Source organism: Corvus hawaiiensis, chromosome 5 (genome assembly GCF_020740725.1).
Source record: "Corvus hawaiiensis isolate bCorHaw1 chromosome 5, bCorHaw1.pri.cur, whole genome shotgun sequence".
Lineage (NCBI taxonomy): Eukaryota > Metazoa > Chordata > Aves > Passeriformes > Corvidae > Corvus > Corvus hawaiiensis.
This window is the reverse complement of record NC_063217.1, coordinates 46,324,077-46,351,300: the sequence shown is the minus strand read 5'-3', so window position 1 is coordinate 46,351,300 and position 27,224 is coordinate 46,324,077. Positions and strand designations below refer to the sequence as shown.

Below are 27,224 nucleotides of genomic sequence, written 5' to 3'. Positions count from 1 at the left end.
TCTCTATTGAATTGAAAAAACAACACAAAGCAATGCAACAGAGACCTGCTGTGATGACAGGCTGTACTTCAGCTAAATGGCAAGACTTAATTACACTGCCCCAGCCTGAGTTCAGAGTAAACTAAAGACTACCATATGATTAACTCCTCTGTGCTTTAGTAGGAGAAAGGGAGATTGCAAATGGAAGCATCTGGCACCTCTCAGAACTTAATTAAAGAAATGCAAAGAAGCTACTATTGCTATTAAAATTGCTCCTTGGGGCAACAAAAGACAAACATAGTAAGTAGGAAAGGAGAAGCTCTGGAATATGAAGGAACGCTCCCCAAACAAATCCTGAATAACTGAGTTTTTCATGGCTGTCAAGCCTTCTGTTCCTCCTCTCCTGAGCAAATTTGCCTAAATATTATATACTAAGATACTGAGAATACTGAATGAGTTCTGCTTTGAAATTACTACTATTTTTTAGACTTTGTTTTTCCTTTCACTTCAGTGTTGGGGACTGAGTGTAAAATATTATTATGAACCTACATTAAAGCAACAGCTGTTAAGTCTTTGAAGCTGCTCAGGGATCATGATTCAGCTTCAGTGAAGGTTGTACTTAGACTCAATGCCTAGTTGACTTATTGCCAATTATGGAGAGCTGGTGTACTTAATAAAAAACCTAACTGAAGTATTTAGCTTTTAAAATTCCCTAGGATTTTTTTCCCTTATCAGATTATTTTTGTACTTCATGTTCAGGGAGACATCCAAACAGAACACAATAAATTTATTGTTCTCAAAGAAGTGCAAGTCTGTTCTGGTGCTGCATGACTGTTAAGAAAAGGAAAGAAAATGGCTAATTCCAAAGGGAAAAACAATAGAAAAGGAAAGTTACTGAAAAGTTTTTCTAAAATCTGTTTCATGTTCTTGTTTGTTCTTGTTTGTGTCCTCATTCCTCCCTTTTTCATTACTAAAACTGCAAGTCTATAACTTTTAAAAGTATCAGAACATAATAGTATTGGAGTAAAGCTATTTTGTTTATTTTTAACGGGGTTTTCACTCTGGACAGTTGTCCTGGAATATTCATAGTAGCACAGCTTAATCCAGTCCAGTCTCATGGAGACCAGCCTGTCAGACCAGCTCTGCTCATCTAACAGATGCTAAAATAGCCATTCAATTTAGACAGACTCAGGGCAGTGATTTTAAGAGAGATGGTCATTAAATTAAGACAGTCAAAAAAGAGGCAAGCTGTTGAACCCATGCCTGTTTTGAATCCAGAGTTTTGTTTAAAGTATTTGGTGACCTTCCTGGACAAATTTAGCATCCTGTAGCCTTTCCTCTTAAGCACAGTTCCAGCACGACCCAAGAGCCGGCTGCCAGGATGAAATGTGCTGCTGGTGCTCCGTGTGGCTGCAGCAGTAGCAGTCAGGGGGGTGGTAGGAAACAGCATTTTGAGGCTTCAAGGAAATGTTTGGTGTGTGCTTGCTAGAGAGAACGGGCACTAAAAGCTACGTATGTCACGCAGGGCTGACGTGACATTGCCTTTGACACTGCAAATGATCATTTGGAAAGTGTTGCTTTACCTGCAATGCTGCACCTGGAACCTCAGCCTGAACTCACTGACTGTAGAAATTCCCAGTCAGTTTCATCACCTCCTTATAAGCGAGGGTATGGTCAAGCAGAAGAATAATGAGAACTTGTGTTGCTCCAAAGCAGCAGCAAAGCTTGATTGTGTAAAGCAGAAGTTCCTTTATTTTGTAGAGAGAAAATGTCAGAAATTTTAAGAAACACTTATGCCATGTTCTTAAGTATATTGTCTATTAAAGTTTCTGATCTTTAACATTTGGAAATGCAAGTTCTGTGGAATTAAACTAAATCCCACTAAAATTCAAATATTTGTGCAATTCAATGCCTTTCCTGCTTATTTTCTTCATTTTGAGTTTCTTATCAAGTTATATGATAGTTTTTCAATTAGAATTCCCTATCCTTCCTGTCTGATTGTCTTTTCTTTTTCTTTTTATGCCATATGAGAGATTTTGTAACTTAATGAACTTTACAGAGAGGCACTTCTGCAAACCACAGTATAAAATTATGAGGTTGTGTGCTAAGAAGCTGCACTGAATTTTGACTATGATCATCATTATTTTATGCAATTGTTTAGTAATGGCTATGGCATATGTGTGAGCCTATGAAACCACTGAATTCTTTAAAATATCAATCAAATAATGCTTATCACTGTAAGAAACCCCTTACTGATTAAGGCAGACAAAAATATAGACATTATGAAACTTACCGGTGTATTGCACTTACAAATGCACAATATTGATACACCTCTAATCTTGTAAAAAATGTATGTAAGCTTAAATTTTGCTTTTAATCCTTGCTTTGTCATGGAAATATACATTGTCATTTGCAGCTTCAGGACTGGAGTTGGAACCAAGTGATCTCTTTTCTTTGAAGGGAGGTCTGAAAGAGGAATATATGTGCCTGGAAATATATACCAAAAAAATTGGTCTATGATTCCTTAGTGTTGTGGTTCCTCTTTGATCCTGGGTCAAATGTTTGGCACTGAGTGGCATTAGGAGGAGTCTCAAAACATGAAGAGGACTGCCTGCTCCTCATCATCTTAAAATGTTTCTGTATGTCCGTGTCTTAGCCTTATCCTCATTCTGTTGTCACCTCTCCCTCCTTTCTCAGTAGGAGCACATTCTCATCCCTGGAGTTGTTTTTTTCTCTTTCCTCTTCGGAGAAACAATCATAAATCTTTCAACTATTTAATTTCTTTTTAATGATTCAGAGATTGGTGTTTTGCAGTTAATCAGATCCCTGTTCAGGAACCAAGTTCTTTACCATATCAGAAATATAGGCTGCAAAATGGGAAAAAAAAAAAGGAGAAAAAAAAAAAGTGACTGGCCTAGTTTTGGTTACCATGGCAACAATTATAAAGTACAGTCCTATTCTCAATTTTAGAGTACTGTTCCTGTAGTACTTTTTGGAATTTATTTGGTAAAGGTAAGAAATTTTCCCCTCTAATTCCTTTTGTAAAGCTTTCTAATACTAATTCTGAATTGAGGGAGAAGTAGAAGTATGGTGGAACTAGCAGGAAGAAAGGTATGAAGGGAGGCAGAGATGACAACAAAGAGAAGGTTAGAAATTGTTCCTTTGTGGAAAGATTTGACCTCAGAAGAAGTTCCTCTGAGATGTGTGATGAAGATCTGTGCAGAGGCCCTCAAACACTTTCATTGTTCCTGGATATTTAGAATAATCCGACTACATTGTGAGGTTCTAAGGCAGAGCAGATAGAGCAAATTTTAAGTGAAGTAGTCTATCTCTGTGGGCAAGAGAAGAGTGCCAGTTTTCATTATAGTATTTGTATTTAACAGCTTAGCTAAAACACATCATGAGAACACTAGCAAAATGTTTCAGATCAGAAATAGCAACAGCATGATTCCAGGATGCTGTTATGTTTCTGGGAATTGCTTATTACTGGACCTGCTTGTTTCTATGACTGCAAACTAATTGAACCTATTGTTTCCAGTTCAGTGTCTGCTTCCAGTGATAGTACAGGGTCAGGCAGAGTCCTGCTGCATGGTGTAGATTAGCACACAATTGCACTTCCTAGAACAGCCAATTCAAGCAAATTCCCTGAAAAGAGTTTTCCTTATCAGAAAGAAATGGGACTTTTAAGCGAGTTTTGTGCATTGACAGGATGAAGTCTTTTGTTGTTTCTAAGAAAGAGAGCTAAATATCTAATTTACTGTTTTCTTGTAAGTGCTCTTACAATCATTACTTGTCCTTTTTTTCCAGTTCACTCACAAGCTTTTCAGCAGAACAGAACTAGGCAGGGTTCAGCAAATGTTCAATAATTGTACATGTATTGCACTAAGGAGACAGAAAGTTCTCTTATTTTAACAAGAAGTAATGTATACTGAAGTGCTTTCTTCAGGAAAGTAAATGGACTGGAAAAATGCAAATGGTTCTAAATAACCCTTGATGGAAAATGAACAGAAATATAAGGCCAAAATGTAGACTGGCTGGTCAGGAAATGAAAGCTCTTCTCTAGTTCCATGTCATCAATACAATATTCCTTAATTACCAACTTAACAGTTGGTGTCAGAGACCTGTCCTGGCACAAAGGCCTTGGCAGCTCTTCCCTATGATCTCACTGTGTTGCTTCTGGGAAAGTCATTACTGTCAGAGAGCTGCTATGGAAAGCAGGGAAAGAACTGAGAGGGTCTCAAGGAAAGATCTGAAGATGTCTGTCCAGGATTGTGTTGGTTGGGGGCACTGCTGTGCACTGGCTACTGACACATGAGGTGGATTTATTTCACTGGAGAAAGAGTTTCAGCTTCCATCAGTATATTGCATGTCACTTACACCTGACATTTACCTAGATATATGTCTTGTCTCAAACTGGGACAAAATACTCATATTAGTCATGCACAGAATAGAATAAAACATTTTAAAAAAGCATTCAACTACAGTTGTTGCACAGATGACTGGCAAAAGAACAGTTTCCAACTCCAACTGTGTTGCCCCCAACACAAATATTTTTTTTCCTCATTTACACCATACGAATGTCTTTAAATTATACCAATTCTGCAGCCTAACTCTCAGCTGGTATGGTGGAAAAGGTGCATCAAGCACTGTGTGTGTTGGATTAAAGCAGCGTGAAAATAAAGGTTTACGAATTCTATGCTTGGGTGTTTTACATCAGTGCAGGAAGCTCTTGCAGGATGAATTGTCCTGCTTGTTTGGTTTATTCATTGTCCAGAACTCTGAGTTTGTGCCACTCAGTGGCTGTCACCTTTTCCATTTCCCTTCTCTGTTGAATTAGATATAAATCACTCACCATCACTCATGTAGCTCATCTGACAAACAGCGAGAAGAAAAATAGTCTGTCTTGCAACCCTGCAAAGAGATTCTGTTTCCCTAATACTTCCACTTATTTGAGGCCAGGTCACTTTCCCTCCAAGTCAATGACAGAAATTCCATTCCCTTAGTTAACAGCAAAATGACCTCCCCAGAACAGATCTAGGTAGATTACATTTTCTCAAACAGAGAGATCCTTTCTCAATAATACCTTACAGCTCATATAATCATTACCTGAAGTTTATTTTTGCCTACACGTCATTTTTAAACACAGAAGCCCGATGCCCAAGTGCCACCTGGTGGACAAAATAACTTTTTTCTGTCCTCATCTAACCTTGTATACTAAAATTTCTCTTCCATCAAGACCTGAGTTATAGAAGCCTCTAGAGAAGAGACCTAAATCAAGCAATTAATTTTAAACTTATCTCTATATATCTAGCTGTACATATAGATATGTTGGCTTAAAAAAACCCCAAACCAGACATAGTCATTGCGCACATCTATTGCTTCTTGCCCCTGTTTACTCCTGCCCCCTCACTAAGAGGGCTGACAGTTGTAGCAGGAGCAGCTTCTGTGGCGTGCACACAGAATGCCAAGAATTGAAAGCCATGTAGTGCAAGCAGCTGGAGACTCATTTTCCTGAGAAGGAATCCTTTCCTCCAGCTAGCTGTTGTCACTGTCAGCTGCAGAAGTAATTTTTACTACTATTGTTTTCCTGTGAGCTTCTGCAAGAGCCTGATTTTTTGCTAAATCATATATTCCTGCTAGGATCCATGGAATGGAGTTTGGAGGAAATGGGAAAACCTGGGACTCCTGAAGGATTTACTTGTTCAAGCTCAATAGACTAATGGGTTTTACTGTGTGAACTTAGCCAGGTACAGGAATTACAGCAATGAATGGGAAATAGATGCCTGAAGGCTCAATGTATGTGAATCTGTTCAACTGAGCAAAATAAACTATTCACTGCCAAGCCCATGAATGTTTGGGCCACAAGAGCTTTCCAGGAAGATGCAAGAAACTCTTCATGGGACATTTTTAATACAATCTACCCAAAGAATGTTTTTTTTCTAGTGATGACAACTGATAGATATCTCATATGTCACAGCTGAAGTCCTTCCCTACAGTCCATTTTAAAAATAATTCTATCTCAAAATATAACTACATTAGAGTGGAGATCCTGATCACAGTAAGACTGTGCTCAATCCCTGGTCATGCTCAACATGAGTATTAGTGCCCTCGAACATGGGAATTTCCCTGCTCTTCATTGTATTTTGAAATACTGTTATTGTGTGGACACATCATATACATAATATGGTTTTTAAAAATGGATGAAAATAGTATTATAACATACACAACTATTATGTACCATCCATATGTAAAACATAGTGGAGTTTCACTGTGACTCATTTAGACCTTAGCCACTAGGCGGTAGTATAAGATTAAGTCATGTAACAGTATCTGGTAGTTTTGTTTTCATTTTGCAGCAAACTTCAAAACACGTGCCAGCACCAGAGGAAATACTGTAAAACACTCCTCTGTTTCTTTATCAAATCAGCAAGACACTGAGCAAAAATACTGCTCAGAAGATTCACTTGTGATCAAATGCAGTATTTGAAGCTGATGAACCACAAGGACAACAGATACCCCCCTGACACCCCCATATTTTTCCTCACCTTATCAGTTTGTGATTAGTAAGCTTCACCAGATACAGTTTAGTCATTAAGGAATCTTATTTAGAATAAAAAACTACAATAAAATCAAATTCTTCACACTGTTCTGTGAATCTCACACTGGAGCTGAATTAGTTGAACTAATTATAGGAGAAGTTCCTTTTCAGAGGATCACAGAATGGCTGAGGTTGAAAGACACCTCTGGAGGTTATCTAGTCCATGTCTGGTCAAGCAGGGATATGTCTAGCGTGGTTCTGAGTATCTCCAAGGACAGAGACTCCACAACGCCGCTGAGCGTTGTGCCCATTTTTTGACTTGTGCCATTTTTTGACAACCTTGGAGTGAAAGGAAACTTCTTTGTGCTTAGGTTTTGTGGTTTTTAATCTGTGCCTATCACCTCTTGTTCTGTCAGTAAGCATGACTGAAGGGAGCCTGACTTTATTCCTCTTTGGAATTTGCCCTCTTTATTCCCTCTCATTAGGTGTTAATATACATTGAAACAATTTAATTTCATTTTTGCTAGTGTTCCAGATGAATATGGAGATTTCAATCTGGGTCTAACATGGCAAATTAATTTTATAGGTTTAGAGGATAAAAAGGAAAATTCCATGACTACAGGGCACAGTTCTGAGTGCATTTTGGGAAGCTACCAGCTGTAATAAAGTAAGTCATCCTGGTTTACTGCATCTGCTGTGTTTGACTTCAGCAGCTCATGTGATAATGTGGTTGGTGGAATGCCTTCACTGACTGCTAAAAAGGATATGCCAAAGTGAATTTGGGTAGGTAACAAAAAGAATAGGTATGCAACATTTTTGGCTGCTTTTCACACAAATGAAACAATCTGATCTTTCTGTAATACCACGTGGAAGCCTTGAATTCGCATTTTTTTTGAGATCCTCATCTAATGTTCTTTTGTTCTTTCAGGTACATTTAGGTCCTTCGAAAATACCTGGGGCCATTGTTTATTGTAGGACTGTACTGCAATCTCTCTCTTGGATTTATTTTTTAATGATGAGGGAATGCAAGGAGATAATCAGGAAGCAGGCCTTTTTTTGATTTTCGTAATTGAAGACTATTTTCTCTGGTGAGAAGAGGAATGCAGTACATTATCAGGAAGACTAAAAAGCTTTCCCTAATTTATCCTTATTTTGCTAAGAAAAGACTAACGTTAGCTTGCAGTAATATTTTAATTTTTTTAAATTGTTGCCAATATCCTTATTAATGTACATTTTGTACAGTGCTGTGTGGATCCAGAGTACTGTAAAATGAATTTTAGACCAAGACTGGAAATAAGCCGTAAAGTCCAAAGTGAAACAGTAAGGTGTTTTAATCTCAGGGTTTGTTTTCAGTCTGTTACACAGAGAGGAGCCAAAAGCTACATGAGATTGTGGGCTCACCCTTTTTGAGAATAAATTCTATGAATGTTCTCATTTAGCTGGAGTTCTTCCCTTTAAATAAAAACAAATTCATGAAAGTTGATGCTCTTTAATTCTGAAGTGAATATATTGGTATGCATAACCTAGTGAGCATAAAAACTGTAATTATATTCCAACTAAACCTATCTCAGTCTCACAAAACCTTTCCCACAGATACTGATTTCTGCTAGCTTATTTTCAACCTAAATTTGAACCGTCCTTGATGAATGTTTGCCAAACCAACCAGGGCTCTGTCCATTTCTTATTTTTGCACACTGTTTTTGAATTATGGGACCTGATCTCTCAAGGAAAATGGAAAGACTCCCAGCACCTCTAACAGTTCAGGATGAGGTCATACACACTAATATGTAAGAGACTTTTTTTTCATCTCCTTTCATCCATTTTAATCTGATGCAAGTCATGAGTCCTCAAGACCCATTTCCTTTTTCTTTTCTATTTTTTTTGGAGGAACTTCATCCCATATACTCTTCTCTGTTGAACTATAACATGAAGATAGATATTTTAGGGGAGGGGGAGTCTCCCAAAAATAAAAAAGCTGTCCTTTGTTTTTTCTCATGAAGAAATTTCAGTCTGAATAGGTCATGGTATGAACAACAAATATGTGATGCTGCAGTTCTTTTTGCTGTGTGATAGTATAGCTATTTCCTGGGTTTGTAGGTATTGATATATTACATAAAAATGCTTGTGGTTCTTTCCATAAAATAATAACATTAAACCCTTGCATCTCAATATATTACCTTGAAAACTCAAAGAGTCAATAGCTATTTTAGGAGGCTATCCAAAGGTTAACCAGATAAATTTAAAATTATGGTCATAAATAATCTAAACAATGACCAGCCGTAGAACCAGATGGTGCTTCTGGAAGGGCCCAAACCATTTCCACCCGTAATTCAATGTAAACCTCCTGTTTGGAGGTCTGGAGCTGAGGTCCTTTGTACCTGCCTTTAAATCCATAATTTCTTCAAAGGTTAGATTTGTGACACAATGTGTGAAGCTTCTTTAATCAGAAACAATGTGAACCCCTGTTTGCATGACTGGCAGATGAACTGAGAGAGTGTTCCGGAAATCAGAGAGACTGATCATGGAGTTACACAAATTGCAGCTGAAAATAACAAACCCATTCAGCCTTAGTTTCCATTGCCATTTGCTTATCATTTGTAGCACGGATCAGTTCCCGTTCTCGCATTGAATTGTCAATTTAATTTGTTATTATGGATTACTCTATGTCTGAAAACAATCAGTTTTGGTACCTACCTCTGATATTTCTATATTTAGTTTTGGTTTTCTTTCAAGTACAGTGTCATTTACTTTGGTTACCAGATTTGTCAGAATGAGATGCTTCGTGCTTGAAAGATATGCAATTACTGAGGTGAATGCTCTGAAACAGTCACCTGAGCAAAATAACTCAAATAACACAGCTCTGCAGGGGCTGGTTTTTAGACAGCATGAAGGTTACCTGAATGATGATGAACCCACTAAAGGAGCATGCAGATCAGGCAGTGGTGGCAAGTTCCAGCAGACCTTTTACCAGCTTTAGGGCTTTTTTTTTACTGCCAGTTCCTGCCAGGAAAAAAAAAAGTGGGTGTAGGTTTAATACTAGGATGTGTTCACTAGGCAAGTTCTTGCCAAAAACCCTCTTTATGGAACAAAAAAAATCATTGCATCATAATAATTTTAAAGAATTATGTGAAATAAGTGCAGGATATGCTCACTCCATGTAATTTATTAGTTCCTGTTCTTCATCAATCTTTCAGTCTCTTCTGCAACAGCTTATTTTTTACTTCCATGGTACTGAGGTCTGCCATTCCAAAAGGAGGTAAAGGTATCCAAAGTGGGAAAAAGTAAGAATTTATGAACTAGATACATGGAAACATAAAACATCATTAAAATCCAAAGAAATGGTGCAATAATTACAACTGAAGCAATTTATGGTAAAAGAAGAGCTGCTGAGAGCATAAGTTAAAAGCATTTCCTCCTCTTTACAAAATACTCTAGAAAGAAAATTCAGGAGTCAGTTGCATAAACCTACTTTTGCTCTAAAGCAGTTGATTATGGTTCTCTTTTGTCTCAGTCAAGAGCCAGCAAACAGCTGTATTTATTTGATTGGCTTGTGTCCTTTCAGGATATTTATAACTATTGATAAAACATGCAAGTCAGTGGGCGGAGATATTTAATACGGAATAATTCTTCATGAGTCACTGGAAAGGAGGAAAAGATCTTTTTTGTAAGTGCTTATAGAGGCAAGGCAGCATAGCAACATTTGCAGTTCCAGAGACTAGATGATGTAGCTGTGGAGTTTAGGGTCTGTCTCTTGAAAAAGTTGAAAGTAAATACCTTTCAGGATAAAGAAGTTAATATGTTTTACAGAACATGGGAAGGGGAGATGAACAGAGAAAGAGAGAAAGAAAGCATATGTAGAGGAAATAAGTCTGTCTAGACCCCTGGAGTACTCTGGAGAAGTTAAGTTTTAAAATCTTGCATAAGAATAGCTTCCAAATATTCATGTAAAAAGCTTCTGTCACTAAGGCATGTGAACTTTAAAACAATACAAAATAAATATACCTTCACAATATTTTGAAAGAGAAGGAACTGAGCTACAGGGCCAGTGAAAGCTTGACTTCTATTTCCCATCAAGTAGGCTTGTACAATTATAGAGCCATGGGTGTGAGAGAAAGTGCTTCATGTTCACAGCAAGAGCAGTGGGAGCTGTGAGTAGCCCCCAGCTTGTGCCTGATCCTGCTTCTCTTGGGGGGAAGCTGAGAGCGTCAGAAATGAGACCCAGCATTGTGTACATGGAAAGCACTGTGTCCTTCAAAGCCAGAGCTGCTGAGTGCCATTTCTGTACCCCACACACGCTCATCAGTTTGTATTGGCCAATATTATCCATCGCTGCTGTAGTCCTTGTCACTTAAGTCACTTAAGTCACTGTTCATTATTATCTTCTTATGAGTGAGCAATGCAGAATTACATTCCAGCATACAGCATGAAATACTTGCTGTTCCTCTGAAGCAACATCTCTAGATGAAAACTGGACTGAACTGATGGCTGTGTGGACAGTGAGCTCCTCCGAGAATTGAATGAGGTGGATTTTCTCTACAAGAATTATTAACTCCCAAATGCTTCAGGGCAAAATGCGATTACTGTGTCTTACTGCACATCTCAGAGCTTAACGGAGCATTTGGTGTTCAGAGGATGAGTAATTTCTGTTACAGGAGTGATTTTCCTGAGGGCTCTCTAAATTGATGTGAGCTTTCCCAAGCAGTCTGTATGCTATTGCTCAGTTTGCCTTAGAGCCTTGCACAATAGTGCTTTATCTCGAGTTGTGCTCCCGTGCAACACTGAAATACAAATATTTCCTTACACTGTACTGGCAAGTCAGAATGATTCAGAGCATTGGTGGCATCCTGAGGTAGGGCCAGGCACTCCAGCATCTTCTCTGTCTGTATCCTGGGAGCTGGTCCTGAGGGAGCTCATGGTCTGCTTTGCCTGAGTTGCCTTCAAAGAGTCTATGAGTTCTCTTATGCTTTGGGGTTCTCTCATTCCTGATGGGTGAACTCCGCACAGTTGATCCAGAGAAGTGGATTTCAGTTACTAATGATTTTTCAAGGTTATTTATACATAGACATGTTTATACATAGACTTAAACACATACCAGAGGACCACAGAATGGTTAAGTTCCACAAGGACTACAGTTGTACCTTGTCCAACCTCCCTGATCAAGCAGGGTCATCCTAGAGAACATGGCACAGGATTGTGTCCAGAGGGCTCTTGAGTATCTCCAGTGAGGGAGACTCCACAGTCGCTCTGGGCAACCTGTGTTGGTGCTCAGTCACCTGCACAGTAAAGAAATTCTTCCTCATGGTCAGGTGGAACTTCCTGTACATCAGTTTCTGCCCAGTGCCTCTTCTCCTATTGCTCGGCACCACTAAGAAGAGCCTGGATCCATCTCCTTGGCACCCCCACTTTAGATATTTATACACATTGATGAAATCCCCTCTCAGTTGTCTCTTGTGGATGAACAAGCCCATCACCTTCAGCCTTAAAGGATAAAAGAGATGCTCCAGTCCCTTCCATCATCTTTATTCCCCTCCATTGGACCTGCCCCAGGAGCTCCATGTCTCTCTTGTGCTGAGGAGCCCAGAACTGGACTCAGCACTCCAGAAGTGGCCTCGCCAGGGCTGAGTGGAGGGACAAGATCATGTCCCTCAACCTGCTGGCAGTGCTCTTCCTAATGCACCCCAGGATACTACTGACCTTCTTGGCTGGCTCATATACATATGTAGAAATATAGATTGGTATCTGTTTCTCCAGTGGCCAAGGGAAAATGAGAAGGAATAGGAAGAAGAAATAATGAAAGAAACAGAAATATTTCAAAAAATGGTAAAAGATCAGATTCTGGTTTACCAAAAGTCAACCCTGTCTTGACAGTGAAGACTTGGCAGCAGCAGGAAACATCAGGCTTTTGTTTGACTGAATCAGTTCCAAGATTATAAACAGCACATTTTCCTAGATATTCTTCCAATATGAGATAAGCCCAACAAACAGGCCAGCAAGAACAGTGTTTAGCTTTCCTGTGCAGGAAGAGAACTGGGTGCATACTTCAAACCTTTTATTTTCATTATACACTATCTAAACAGAAGCATCTTAAGAGAGTTTTCAGTGTCAGGACATCACTCCTGCATCTCCTCTGCTGCTAGCACTACTGAAAATATTGAATTGTTATTGCTACTTCCACACAAGATGTGGAAATAACTGTTCTTTTCATTAAAATGGAAAAAATTGAACCAAGACCAAGCAGGGAGGGTTTTTGTTCTGCCAAGTAGGAGAGCTTAAAATGTGTTAAGCAGATCTGTTCACAAAAAATTATTCCAACTTTAAGAAGTAGTTTCAGTGATGTTTTCACAAACCTTTTGGCCAGCACTCTCATAAACAATCTAATGTGTCAATCCTAATTTCTGACTAGCAATGACCATAGGATTATCTCAAAGGTATTTGAGTTCTCCTCCTCCTTATAAATATTTCCATCACCTAAACAAGGAGTGAACAGTATGGTACAAGTATTAAATTTGCATAAGCATTTATAGATGCAACCAGTACAGACATCTCACAATTACCTTTAGGTAAAAAAAAATGAAAAGAAAGACCCAGTTGAAAATTAGACCAGAAAAGAATTCTCTTCTAGTGCACCTTCATTAATTCTATGGAATTACATTGAAACTAATAAGTTCAGCCAAATCATCATGCAATTAGAACAGAAATCACACGTCCCACACTTCTGCTGGTGTCAGAGTTACAGCTGAAACAATTACTGCCTGAGATGATTTTTAAGTTCCATGAAAGCTGTGCTTAGTGATTCAACACTACATTTTAAGTTTACAAATCCGGTGTCAGAAATCAATGGCATAATGTTCTTATAGTAATCTAGGGAAAAGCCTTTTCTAAACCTAATGTACATTGTATTTGTTCCTAAAAATCTCATCAGCTAATCCTTTAGAAATAAACTCTTGTGCTACAGATGTCACGTATTTTCCTGTCTGTGTTTTCAATTCAAATGAATGCTTCCTTTTTTGAATTCTCCCACAGAGTATCTTTTACCTCTCTGCAGCCAAAGAAAAAGAGTTAATTTTCCAGGAAGATGGAAGACTCCTACACAGAGTTTATAATGAAAATTATGGTTACATGCATTGCACACCTTCAGCTGTGTACATATTGCACACAGGTCATGTAATTTGTCAACAGCCTTACACTGGGCAGCCAGTCTGCTACAGAGGGTCCAGTTGTGTGTGATGTTCATAAGCAACCATACCAAAAATTAATCTGGCATGGATTCTGTTTGTAGAGTTCAACAGAGTTTGGATTTGTTTCTACAAGATTTGACACACAATCTCAATTAGAAAAATAGACATATCTTCTTTATTGCCCTGTTCCTTAGAAAAGAGTGGGTAAGCATTAACTCTAGTATAATTTAAACCCAAATCGCTGACAATATATCTTTTATATGTCCACAAACTCTCTATTGCAAACACTTGTCACTTACTTTTTGTGCTGGAGATTTCTGCAATCTACTATCACAAGGGACTTATTTTTTCCTAATGCAGCTACATCTCAGCCACCTGTTATTTCATGGAACAGTCTGGGACAAATAAAATTGCACAACTAAGACAAAGAACAGGTTTACAAATGGATTAATGTCCACAAAAATAATCAGAAGGCATTTTGAAAAATTCATATGTTCACACACACATGGAGAGTCATGAAAACCTTTTGATTTTTGGACTCTGTAAGGGAACTCCCACCAATCCTTAGGGGCGATGCCATTTGCACACCTCACTGAGCATTAACTGACCTCCAGCTGGCCTCTGGTAGTGCAAGTAGTTACCCTGGATGTGAAGCTACTGTGGCTCTCAGAAAGGCAGATCTACCAAAAGATACTAGCTGATTTTTCCATCAAGGCTGGTATTTTTCACTAGCAAATCATAAATAATCACTGTCCCACAGAAAAGTAGAAAATCCCAGCAGACTCATATGGGATAGAAATAGAAGAACATACCAAGCTGCTGATGAAATTCAACTACCTTTCTAAGCATGAAAAACTCCATGATTACAGGCAATCTTGAAAATGTAGTTATACAGCTTAGCCAATGGATTCTCCCCTGGAGAGCAATCTCACTGAGATTTTCTCAAAATTGTCATGGATGACCTACCATTCCCTTTGTCACCTGTCAAATGCAGAAGCAATTTCAGATTCAGTGCTAAAACTTTATTCTGTGTTGAATGGTCATTTAAATTCAGAATCTTGGTTTGAGCACATCTCAAAATGGACAAGTTAGTCGTGCAACCGTTGTTGTTGCACAACACTGATGAAGAGTCATCAGTGCAGTAACTGTTGAGTAGTGGTGTTTCATAGAGCTGCTTTGTTGTCCACCATCAGCTGTGAGACCGTCTCTGAAAATGACTTTGCATCACTGATACAAAACCCTACAGGAACCAACAGGAATTGAAGATTTAATGCAACACATTTTATTCTTCGTTGTTTGACAGTAAAAGGGCACTTAGCTCTAATAATTTTCCTAATGGCATATCTTACCAGTTGTAGCATGTTTAAAAACTGAACTGCTCTGAGTGTTTGCCAAAATTAACAAACTATGACATCACTCATTTTTGAAAGAGAGAAGTGAAACTTTGCTTGCAGTGAAAGTCCAGACAATTACAATGTGCATTCCAGATAGGAGCACAACATTAGCATTGCTTCTTTGTGCTAGCTCAGAAGCCCATCTTTTAAAATACGTTATGTATCCATCAGTTTTGAACCTTGTTCCATTTTTAAATTCCTCTCTATCAGGCGGCTTAGAAGCCTGAATGCTCGCACTTCAGATTTGGCCAAAAATAATGAAAATACAACAGATAAAATAAAGCTTATTGATATATTTGAGTAAAAAAGGGCCTCATATAAAATGAGGTTAGCTTGGCTTATATTATACTCAGAGCATAAGTGAACATGCTAAATTTTTTAGTTGCTCTTTATGCATGCTGTTCTTTATATTGTATGAAAGGCATTTATGATATATATTGTCATTTCAAGTGTTCTTGCCAAGCAGTTTCTGAGTCTTTTCATAAATTTAAAGGAACTATATAGCAGTTCAGCACATTTAATAAACATACTTTATATGGAAATAACTTTTTGGAGAGTAGTAAGATACATTTGATCTTAGAAAGTTCCGCTTTAGCTTTGCAAAAGCAAGTTAATCATAATCTGATTTAATACCTTATGCTAATGATAACTTAAATACAAGTGCAAGCATAAATTAGATGCACTGATAGTCCCTTACTGCACTTTAAAGGCTGCAGATAAATCTGGAATGCACGCAGAGACAATGTTTTAGTGAGAAAAGAGAAATATTAAAAAAACATCTGAATTTGTAACAGTGCTGTCATGGGACACAGAATATGAAATGATTTAGACAAAGAAATGAAATATGGCAGTGGAGTAGGGGAAAAAGACTCATTTCAATTCTCAGCTTGCAACAGATCTCTTGTGCTGACTTCAGTGAAAAGAAATGTGTCTGTCACAGAATTCCCAGGAAATTAGATTCACCCAGTTTGCAGTGGATGATATAGCTCAGCTATAAAGCAAGAAGGCCTGGCAGAGTGAGCAGCTGTGCCAAGGTCTCACATCATGCTGGCTGTCTTCTCCTCAAAGCCCCGTGCAGCAATACCTGTGCAGGGAATGATTTTCCAGCATTGCTTCTCCCACAGCAAAACTGAAGCTCTCATCCTGTAGCTGCTGTGACCCTGGAGCTACCTCCTCGTAGGATGCTTTCTGAAGGGGATCATTCACAAAATGGGACAGAAGCTATGAAACAGCAGCAGAAGGAGCAAAGCTGCATATTCCAGATTGACTGTTACTAAAAGGATCAGAGAAGATTGAAATAACAAAGACTTGTAGTTGTCTTTATCAAGAAATGCAATCTTTACTTATTATTTACATGATGGGCCCAAGCATACCGGGCATTTTAACCTGGTTGTGCCACATTCTTATGACTTCCTTTAACCTACAGTAATTTATTTTTAAGTGTCATGCTCAAGTGTAACTGTATGTTTTGCCTCCTGCTTTGTTGCATTCCCAAAGGTTGATTAAGCAGGTTATAATCCTTTAGAAGATATCTACTCAAGGCTTAGTAATGCCACAATGTCTTGTTTTCTTATGTACTCAGGCAAGCTGAAGGATTTCTAATATTTATTTTCTAACCCTGAGCAAAAAGTATTAAGTGCTTTTTCTCGATGAGTCTTCATCCCACCACTTTTCTCCCAGACCTTTTGTGAAAATCTCATTACAAGAGGGTACTGGGCATTCATCCAGGCTTAGCTATACTTCTTTGTGAACCTGATAAAAGGGAAGTGAGGGCTTTACAGTATGCGCCACGGCAAAACATCCTGTTGTGTGAGTTTGATATACATTAATTAATCAACTCTTCTTGTTAGAAATTATGCAAAGTCTCTAGGTTATTCAGAATATACAACTTCCCTAAGGATTTGTATCCTACTGCAAATAGAAAATGACATTGTTCAATTCTTTACAAAGACCTCCCACCAGATGTCCCCCTTTCCCCACCAAAATGATAACAAAAGACTGTTTAATTCTCAATTTAAACCTGTCTGTAGTTATTTTGTTCTTCATTATGCTCTATATCCTGTAAAATTAGTTATCATACCTGCACTTTGACATAAATAGCGGCTGCTTTTAGGCATGATGCCATAATAGCATCAGCCTGTAGGAAGAGCATGTAACCTCAAGGAGCATTTTACGCCTAGAGAGCCTGAGCCAGGCAGAGCAGTTCTCACAGTGCATGAGAAATGGTGGGATAGATACTTCAGGTGCCTGTTTTCCAGCACTGGCAATTACATGCAAACTCACTGGGATTGATTTTATTCATCTATTCTTAGGGAATTGAAAGAAATATAAAGGCTGTATCTGAGTCATTTGACCTACTCATTAGGAAGCTTTGACACAACAAAGACAGAATATTCCAGAGGCTTCAAAAAGAAATAATGTGCAACTGAAATGGTTATTGTCATAATGAGGGAATTTTAGAAATGCGCTTTTATTAACATGCTTGCTGGCACAATGGTCATTAGTCATGATGGTGCACAAAAAAGCCTGAACAATTTTGGTTGCACTTCTCAGCCAGATTTAATTTCGACCATGGCTACAACAATCAAAATCACTCTTTCAGATACAGCCATCTCTCTTTCTCTGCATACACCTGTTTCCATTCATTCTGACAGTTTAGTACTTAATGTGGAAAGGGCAGCAGGGCCTGACCATAAGATCATGCTTACATTCCACAGAGTCCGAGACAAACCGGAGAAATGAGTCCATGACACTTATTTAATAATGAACACAGAATAATGGGATATTTCTGGTGCTTGAGTTCTAGACATTGACAATGAAATGTGCACTCTCATAAGCAGAAGTGTAGTTATTTGATATCTTGCCAACTAAACTGTGAGGCAAGATGCAGAGAATTTATTCTCTGGCACTTTTAGTCCCAATGTGAGCCAAACTCAGTACCTCAGTTTCAAATGGAGTAAATTGCTTTAAGGAAGTTGAAGCCCACAGCGAACCTAGCCAGTTTTTAGACATGGTTGGGGAATAGTATGTGCAAGCTACAGATTGTAGATCAATCCATTCTTCCTGTTTTCCTATAAGATGAAACCTCTGCTTTCCAGGTGGGATCAGAACTGTAAATACCACCCCCCAATCCCTCCTCACCCCTTAAAAAGCCCCCAAACACCAAAGCTACCCAATGGACGTACAAAAAAACACCGTCAAAAAACCGTACTACAAAAAATAAGGATCACGAAGACAATTAAGCACCCTTACTTTCTCTGTATCTCAGCCACTCATGCTTATAGCAGAATTAAGAATATTTCTTTATTTCCAGCTTTTGTGACTGTTCTTGTACATTCTTGTACATTCCTTAACTCTGAGGAGGTCTGAACCTGATAAACACATTGGACGGTTCAAGTGCTAGTAATAACAAACAGTGGGGACAGCTTGACTGACATAATCTATTTACAGACTAAAGGTGTAAGGAGCAATGTTGCAGGGTGCTTATCTGCCAAATCAATGGCCAATGGTACTGGACAGAGATAGTATTTTACAGGCTTAACCTCATAGTTCCCTTCTCACTTTCTTCATGTCGTGTAAAATCTGACTAAACTCAAAAGGCTACATGAGGAATAAAAAGGGGAAACCTGGTGCATGAAAGGATTTACTTTAGCTATTAAAAATAAATAAATTCCCAAACCTCCACTGCAATTGAAACAGGCGTTTCAAATATTCCAAGGTAGACAAATACTCTGTTGTAGCTCTAATGATTAGGATAAGAGCCTATGATTTGTACAAAACAAGCCATAATTACTGTGAATATCCTACTGGATTTTGCAATAAGGAAAGAAGGTATTTTCATGCTTTCCAGGTTTGGGATGAATATAATTGATTTATGATTAACATAACAGGTCTAGGCTTATCCTCCAAATAAATTGTGTTTCACAGAGAAATGAGGATAAAGGCATTTTTCTCATTTCTATTGAAACATGGTATTTTCAAGGCAGAATGACTAAGAGCAATGCTGATGAGGACTTCTGCTAGATGAACACTTGTCATTCATGCTAGATTGAAGTTTGTCTATTGTATGGCAGGAGAAAGATGAATGGGAGGTCAAAAATCTAAAGAATAACATGAGTAAGGTTTTTAAAGGCCACAATTTGGAAAGTAACACCACTGGGAGAAAATTCCTGTCCGTTTACTACAGATTAATTAAGCAACATGGATCCCATGGCATTTCTTGGGAACTAATTGGAGTCAGAGATTAATAGTCCAAGTTTGTGCCCTAGGCTACCGTTTCTTGCCAGCTTCTCATACCATTGAGGTGTTTCAGACCAAGGCTCTCATAGTTTAGGTAAAAAGAAAAGGGTGCAAATATATTCTAAATTTTTGAAAGCTGTATCAATAATGGCACAATAGTTATCCTGAAAGGGATGTAGACCTGATCCTGAGAAATATCAAGACCCACCAATTCCCATCAATCCTTCTGGAACTCCATTCCTCAGCAGCTGATAAAGGCTATGGCAAGCCTCACTGAACCCCAACCTCAATTTCATGACTTTGGCAGACCAATTCAGATAATAACACAGAAGATAACTACACTTTCAGGCATTTCAGGCATACTCAGCCTTCATGAACACTGCAATCAAATCACTGCAGTGGGTCAAATTTGGCACTGCACTCATGTCCAGAAACTCTTGTGTTACACACAACCTCTGCCAAAAAAAGGTGTCTTGCAAGACCAAGAAAATCATATTGCTTCAGAGAAGGTAAAGAAAAAGTTTCAGCAGCCTGGTGACTGCTGGAAAAGGCCTGTCCCCTCATTAAACCTGGTGGCTTGTAATTGAAACATCTCTCTGGAGTACTGAATGCTTTTGCAGCATCCTGCCTTGTTCAGCAGCAAGAATAACTCCTTGGAGTAAGACGGACAAAAAAAAAAAAGTGTGAATCCACTGTTAGAGAAGGATAAGTGGGATTCTGACCACCCCATGCCAGGATGAAACAAGCAAATAGTTGTCATTTCTACATCCATCTGAGCCCTTACTTTGTCCAAAGGTTGGACATGTCATCTGCAGCAGGATAGCCACTCCATGTCTGTGTGCCTGGCTCAAGTGCCAGTCAGCTACAGAGCTCCCTGGCATCAATGATTTGTGTTCAGGGGTGTCCAAATTCCAGACACTAGCTAAACCCTGACTAAACTGCCAGTCTGACTCTCACTGGCATTAATGACAGCATTGGCTACGGCTCATTTAAGACTTCCTCTGAAGCTTCCCTGCTCCCCTCCCTCCCCAGCTTGTGTACAGAAACCAGCAATTTCACAAGGTTATTTTAAACACTAGTCCTTATATCTAAATCCTCTCTCTTGTTAGCTTTGCTAAAACACATGGCACTCAAGTGCTTTCTAAATGCTATCAATGGATGCTGCACTTAAAGGGCAAATGTAAAAAGGAACAAACTGAACACATATATCACATACCTTTTAGGGCTGAGACATTAAAGAGCAGAAGCTTAATCTTTGGAATTTTTCAGTATAAATAACTGCCCCTGCTTATTCAACTCGAGAAAATGTCTTCCACAGTCTTACATGAAATCTTCTCTAGCTAGTGGTTGAGGAAGAAAGCTTCTGAACTTTCCACACTATCATTTTCACTATTTTCTAAAGCACATGTAGCCAATTAAGAAAAGTTATTCCAGTGTATTATTCTGTTTTAAAAACAAGGAGAAATATAAGACAGCGTGAGTGAACATTCTGCTTTCTTGAAAAATTAATTATTTGATACAATTCATCTCGTCCACAGTTGTTGCTCTTGTTAAGAATGACCTTCTTGATTGTTCCAGTTTGAAAAAAATAATCAAGTTGGTAGCAACAAAATAACTCTGTGGGGTGGCAGCCTGCTCTGTGTGTTCCTTATCTCCAGAAGGATTGAAATTGTAGCCACTGAATAAAGGTAAAGAGGCATATGTAATGCACTTTACTGAACTTTGATCTCTCCATATTTTTCAGATGTTGCTAGACAATGCTTGCACCATGTTTTAAGAGTGCAAAGCATGGTTTGAAAAGTCCACAATATTTATTAAGTGTTGAGACATTCTCTAAGTTAGTGTACAATGAGATGCAGAAAGTTCTTTAGAAGAATTGTTGTTGTGTTCAATTTTAAGAGTGGAGTAGACCTACTATTGATTATACATGTGATTATTTAAACATTTCTAGTTAATGCTGTTGCCACACAGAATAACAGATTCTATGAGCTACAAGCTACAGCCAGTCAAGTGCATGTACTCTGCACTTCACAGCCTCTCTCTTTATTGACTAATAAGATACATAGGCCTTAACATACATTGTTACTTAAACGAAGTTCCACGGCATTTTTCCTGGATAAACACTGCCAGGTTGCATCCCAAAGACAGAAAACTCTTGGGCATTTCTCCCATTCCTGCAAGTGGATCTGCTGAACATCAGTGGTGTAACTCTGCCAGATAGAGCTGAGTCTGTCTGTGCTTGCAGAAAAATTTCAAAATGCTTCTTTACCTTTGCAGATGTCAGGGAATTTTCTGAGCAAAAGAGATGCGTCCCTTCAGTTGGCAACTCAGGGATATGAGCATTGCTGCTCTGAACACCAGTAACACCCAACCTCAAATGAGCATGGAGAGCACCAAGGGAGCTGACTTATGTGGACACCTCTCACATCATGTAGTCCAGTGTGAAGAATGACAGATAGCTGTACTCCCAGCTGAAATGAGCTTCATACAACTGTGATTGCTGAAGAATTGGATATTTCATTATGACGTTTGAATCTATCAGAAAAACTTGGTTCAAAAAAGAAAGAAAAATATAAAAATGGAATTGGTCAGATTTGGGTTTTCCTTCTGCTTCAATGCTTAATATAAGCTAAAGAGTAATGCGATGGTGTCCAGTTTAGTAAATGCATTGACATGCAAAGTCTGTATAAAATGAATGTGTTAGATATTCATAAATGCAGAAGGGTGAATGTTCTTTAAAGCTTCTGCTCATACTCCAAGGTTTTGCTCTGGGAAAGAAGATGTGTAGTAGTAAGAAAAAGAAGCTATCACTTTGGGCTTGTAATAAGCCTGTGAATTTTAACACCAGTGGGTGTTATGCTTTGTTTTTCTATTATACTCCTGAAAGGTATGAATAGAAAAAAAAAAAGGTATACTCTTTGTTATTCAAAATATTGTGCCATAGTTTAGCATAAATGATAGGTTTAGTATTTATTCCTCACTTAATCTTTCTTTTTTTTTAATGAAATTCAGATTTTTCCCTTATTATTAGAAAGTGTGGTCAGGAATCTGAGGAAGCACTGGGTACCCAGGAACTGAATTAGAATTAGGATTCTGTGCCTATGACTTATTTCCTCTTCTATCTCTGCCTTTAGGGAAATCTCTACTTCATTTTCCCTATGCATAAAAGCCTACGTATCTGCCAATTTTAATTAGATGGAGTACAACACCTTCAGAATTTTAAGTGCCAAGCATTATTATGATCTGTGACCTTCAGCTAATGAAGGAGCATCCTGCTTTCACGAAAAGCATGTCAAGTATTAGACTGTGATACTGTTTGAGTGCTCTCTCCTCACATAAGCTGTGTATAACATTATATGTTGGTCACACACCTGCACAACACTGTTGAAGTTTGTAAAGATAGTATTTGATGCAAGTCAAGCATGTTGTGAAAATGAGTCTTTTACAAGAAGCACTGGGATAGGTTTCAAAGCAAAGGAGTATGATAACCTCTATCTTAGCATATCTCAAATTACAAGATCAAATGCAGATTTGGACATGTTGGAAGAGAAGTTCAGCTCTATGGCTGAAAGCTAAAAGAATTTAAATGATGTGCTTTGATATGGCTTTGGGACCTCTTACAATTTCCATGGAGAGCTACTAATTCTTCTTTATTTCTTTCACTTTTTCATAGTTAAAAGGTTTTTTTCTTTCTCGCCTAAAGCTCATAATGTGGTAAAGAAGTTGTTTGGAGCAGTTAAATCAGTGTATAAATCCCCATGAGAAAGAGTCCATCACACATTTTGCATATCTCAGGGGTTCAAGAACAGTGGGCAGGAATCTGATCTGTTTTACAATAATTTGAACTATGACTAATTTGAGTGAACCTCCAGATTGGTGTTCCTCCAGATGTCAGTTAGAATAACAGAGAGCAGAGTGTGGCTCAGGAAGTGAAAAATAAAACAGAAGATCTGTGTCTTTCCCTGTTGATGCTGTAACTTGTGACAGAAACCTTCTCTGAGGCAGTGATGTGCTGGTGTTCCAACCATGCTGAATTCATTTACTTTGGCAGTTTCTTGATTGTTCCACTGTCTATTTATTTGAAATGGAAACCAAGTCATCTTGCCTGCTCCTTCTCCCAGCATATAATTACACAATACATCTTCCAGTTTTTGCAGTCAATCACTTTCAGTGCTATTTTCCCATTGTGCACCACATTACCTGGCTTTTGGAGAGGTTTCCATCTGAATATGAGTGTAAAGGAAAAACTTGAAAATAAGAGAAGGTGTCTATGCATTCGCAAAGTGGGAAGAATGTCTAAGTTGTTCCATGCATTTTTTCGGTCATTTACTGACAGCTGATTTGGAACATACGCTTCTCAGACATTCAGTGTCCTCAATTTTGGGTGTAAGAGCCAGAGATTTTAGTGTCAGATAAGCTAACCTTGTTTTTCAAAAAGTCAGGACCTGTCATCATTATAGACATCTCCTAGTTGGCTACCCCTGTAACAACCCCTGTAATGTGGCTGTTCAATATCAGAGACAGATCAGACAAATGTTTGGTATTTTCTGGATTCTATTCAAATTGTTCTACAGTCAAGTAAAGTAAAAACTAAAATAAGGTAGGTAAGTGACAACTCACATCTAATGAATTGTATGCAACACTTATTAAAATGGATTTCAAATGGAAAGGAAACGTATTACAAGAATGTTCTGATTTTTATAAGGGTAACAATCTAATTAAAATATGTTTTCCCTCTTCTAAGTTCATGGCTCCCACATATTAGTGGTTAGGACATCCTTAGATGAGTTATTTTATGTTTATTTTAAAGATGTACAAACTGAGGTATGTAGTGTCCAAGATCAACTAGAAGGCCAGTGGTAATTAATAAAGTTCGAGAGCTGGGAATAAAACTGAATAAGGGCTATATTTGAAAGAAAAAAGGTCTCAGGTAGAGAAACAGGTGGCCACTGGCTTAATTCAAATTCTGACAAAGTTCCTTTCCCTATTAAGGCACAGCCATGTCTGCCAACATCTAAGGAAGGGCACAGATTCTGTCAGCAATTGATCTACCTTGGGCTAATGCTTCATCCATCTATAGAAGAGCTGCAGTAAAACTACCTAATTGATCAACTAATCCCTCAGGAAAGTGCTTCTGTCATCAAGAGTCTGTCATTCTCATTAGGATGGGATTCCCTCTCCTCTTCAAGAAACTGCCTTTCTCTGTTTCCTACATGGCTGGTGTCTCTCTCCTGTGTCCACGCTGACCTTTCAGTCCTTTCTTGACACAATATCTGCCAGTGTCCCTTCCTTGTCACCTTTGCCTTGTGCCTCTTTGTTGTTTGGACTCCAGCCACTGACTCAGGCCACTGTTACTGTCTCTTCCTTCTTGACTTATTTTGTTTGGTAGCACAGAAACTGACCCTATGTTCAGCACCATTAGCTTTTCCCACATTTTTCTTAGTCCCTCTATACCTCCACTCCTTTTTCTGATAGAGAATTGATGCCTTAAAGGAGGAGCACTGCCTGATTTCAAGGTTCTTGGGCACTGCCATTGTGTGAAGGCACCATTCAATGCCTCAGGCAAGGGTGATGGAGGGTTCTTGCATCACTCACCTCAGTGTAGTAGCCACAAACTGGTCTCTGGCTGCAGAGCTGTCAAACCTTCATAACAAATTATTGAAGAGCTATTTTTTCTAAAGCTGGGCCCACATCCGACAGCCCTGTTCTTTGACATTTAAAAGTGCAGGGATTGCACATGCGCACCTATTCCAACTGTGGGTGTTAAAGGCACCTCAGACAAAACAAGTGAGATCATTTTTCTGAAGAAGACTACAAATCCTACAGACTTGGATGGAGGAAACTGACAGACAGCTGACACATGCAGAAGGCTCATCAGGCATTTGCAGTTTTGTTGTCTGACTTGCTGAAAATGAAGGGACAGAGTCTGGGGAAATGTAACTTGGGACAGTGTTGTTGCAATAGTGAGAGCCACATTATCACACTTCCCAGAGGAGAGAGCTTTATGTCTTACTGCAGTGTCAAACCTTACTGCAGTGTCTGAGTAAGTCAAATGAATAAAATGAGAACTTTAAATGGAATATTAACCAACCAAGGGGAGGAATATTTTAAAAAGTATTTGTGGTTAATCCTTTTTATGCTCTCGTCAGGGAAGACTGCCACAGCTGAAGGGCATGTACATCTCAACCCACTGACATGCTTACCTGGAAGTGAAAAAGAAAGGGGTGAAACCTCCACTGAACTGGCATCTAAATTACACCTTATTAAACAGAAAGGTGACATTTGGAGCATATGAGTTGGGACTTGCTTTTTTCAGCATCTGAACATTCATTTGTAAAACTGGTTCTCTCGTTATTGTGTCAAAATGAGAGATTCCCAGCCAGGTAGCTGACAGGTTAGACAAAGAGTCCTGTTCAGTAATAAAACAGTCATTCGGGTATTCTCCAGTTTTCCCTCCAGCATTTGCACAAAGTGTATGAGCTGTGCTTGGGCCTGATACACTCTTTCTCTTATCTAGGATTTGATAATTATTGCTAGGGAAGTGGAGAGGAGATGTTTTGACTAGCACTGGAGTATGTGAAAGAAAGTAAGTGGGTCAATCATATTTTGCTTCTCAGGAAGGCCGGTGACATGTTCAGTTTATCCATCTGATTCATTTGTTTATCATTCAATTAAATGAAATGAGTGTTGCCTGTATGGGTGCCTAGAAAGGTGTGGTGCAGCTTGAGTAGGAGTTGACACTCTGTGGTTACTTGGATGACAACTGCCAAACAGTCAATCCATAAAGATGTGAAGTGATTCCTTTTTCCTCTCACTCCCTCTCATCCCCAGCCCTCCAGTGGCCCTAAAATTACACCACTAATACTCATCCAGGAGAGACCTACACTGACTACAAACCAGCCAGAGCAAATAATCACAATGTAGTAACCAGGAATTAATAATTGCAACCTTTTTCAGCTTCTGCAGTGATCTGTCCTCGTCAGTTGTGTATATGGGCAAAAGTGTGGCTACATGACTTTGGTTCAGACATGCAGTACAGATCACAGACACTGAAAGTGAAACAATTCACTGGAAAAACCTTTGTATCTTGTGTGCTTTGGATTTCATTGCTTTTGTTGTGTGTTACTCTGTGGAAGATGCAGTTCTATATAAAAGGATTGCCAAGTGACACAGCAAGAGGATAGGCAGCCTACCAGCAGTACAATAGATACCAAAAGGCCATCTTATAATGAGGTCATATTCTTCCAAGAAATGCTGAATATGATGCTTTAGCAAGCACTCTTCGATTATAACACTAACCAATGATCTTTCTTACTCTATACCACTTCTGTCTAAGACAAATCTGGTATTTTTTGTGCAAGAATTACTGGTAATGGCGCAGACATTCTCACATATAATTTGAAAGCACATATAATTTGTGCTTTCAAAACCTAGATTTATATTGCATTTATATTTGCAACCCTATCAGCTCAAGTAGCAAGTAACACAACTCTCCCTGAATATCTGCAGGGGAATACTTATCTGTAGTTGATGATCACAGGACTGGGAATGCCAACACTTACTTTCTCAAATGCCAGAAACCTTTAACTGTCAGCAAAGCTAATAAAATAAATCACACGTGTGCTGGAGGAGTGGTATGTAAGAGAGAAATGGATATAGTGATTAGCGTTCATACGGGTAACAATGGTAAATCTGAATGAATGACACAGAATTTGTGAAAACATTTCTAAAGTAATCTCTGTTACACTCCTCCCCTAGTGTACAAGACTATTTAGGCAAGAGGAAAAACAGGCACTCAATAAAACATGTAGAAGAGACAGGAATATCCCTTGACACAATGCTGGAAAACTTTTGGTGCTGCATTTAACCAAAGTCAAGCCAGACCTGCATCCAAGA

At 38.7% G+C, this 27,224-nt stretch overlaps 1 long non-coding RNA gene across 1 annotated transcript in view; it reads right to left on the bottom strand.

Annotated features, from left to right (window-relative positions):
- Positions 1 to 9,417: 9,417 nt before the first annotated feature.
- The window catches only part of LOC125326391, a 40,853-nt gene continuing 23,046 nt past the window's right edge, over positions 9,418 to 27,224 (bottom strand). Inside the window, exons 2-3 of the long non-coding RNA XR_007203796.1 lie at positions 16,174 to 16,362; positions 9,418 to 9,517 (exon numbers count right to left, since the gene is read on the bottom strand). This is a non-coding gene — a long non-coding RNA (uncharacterized LOC125326391). The remainder of the gene's footprint in view (positions 9,518 to 16,173; positions 16,363 to 27,224) is intronic.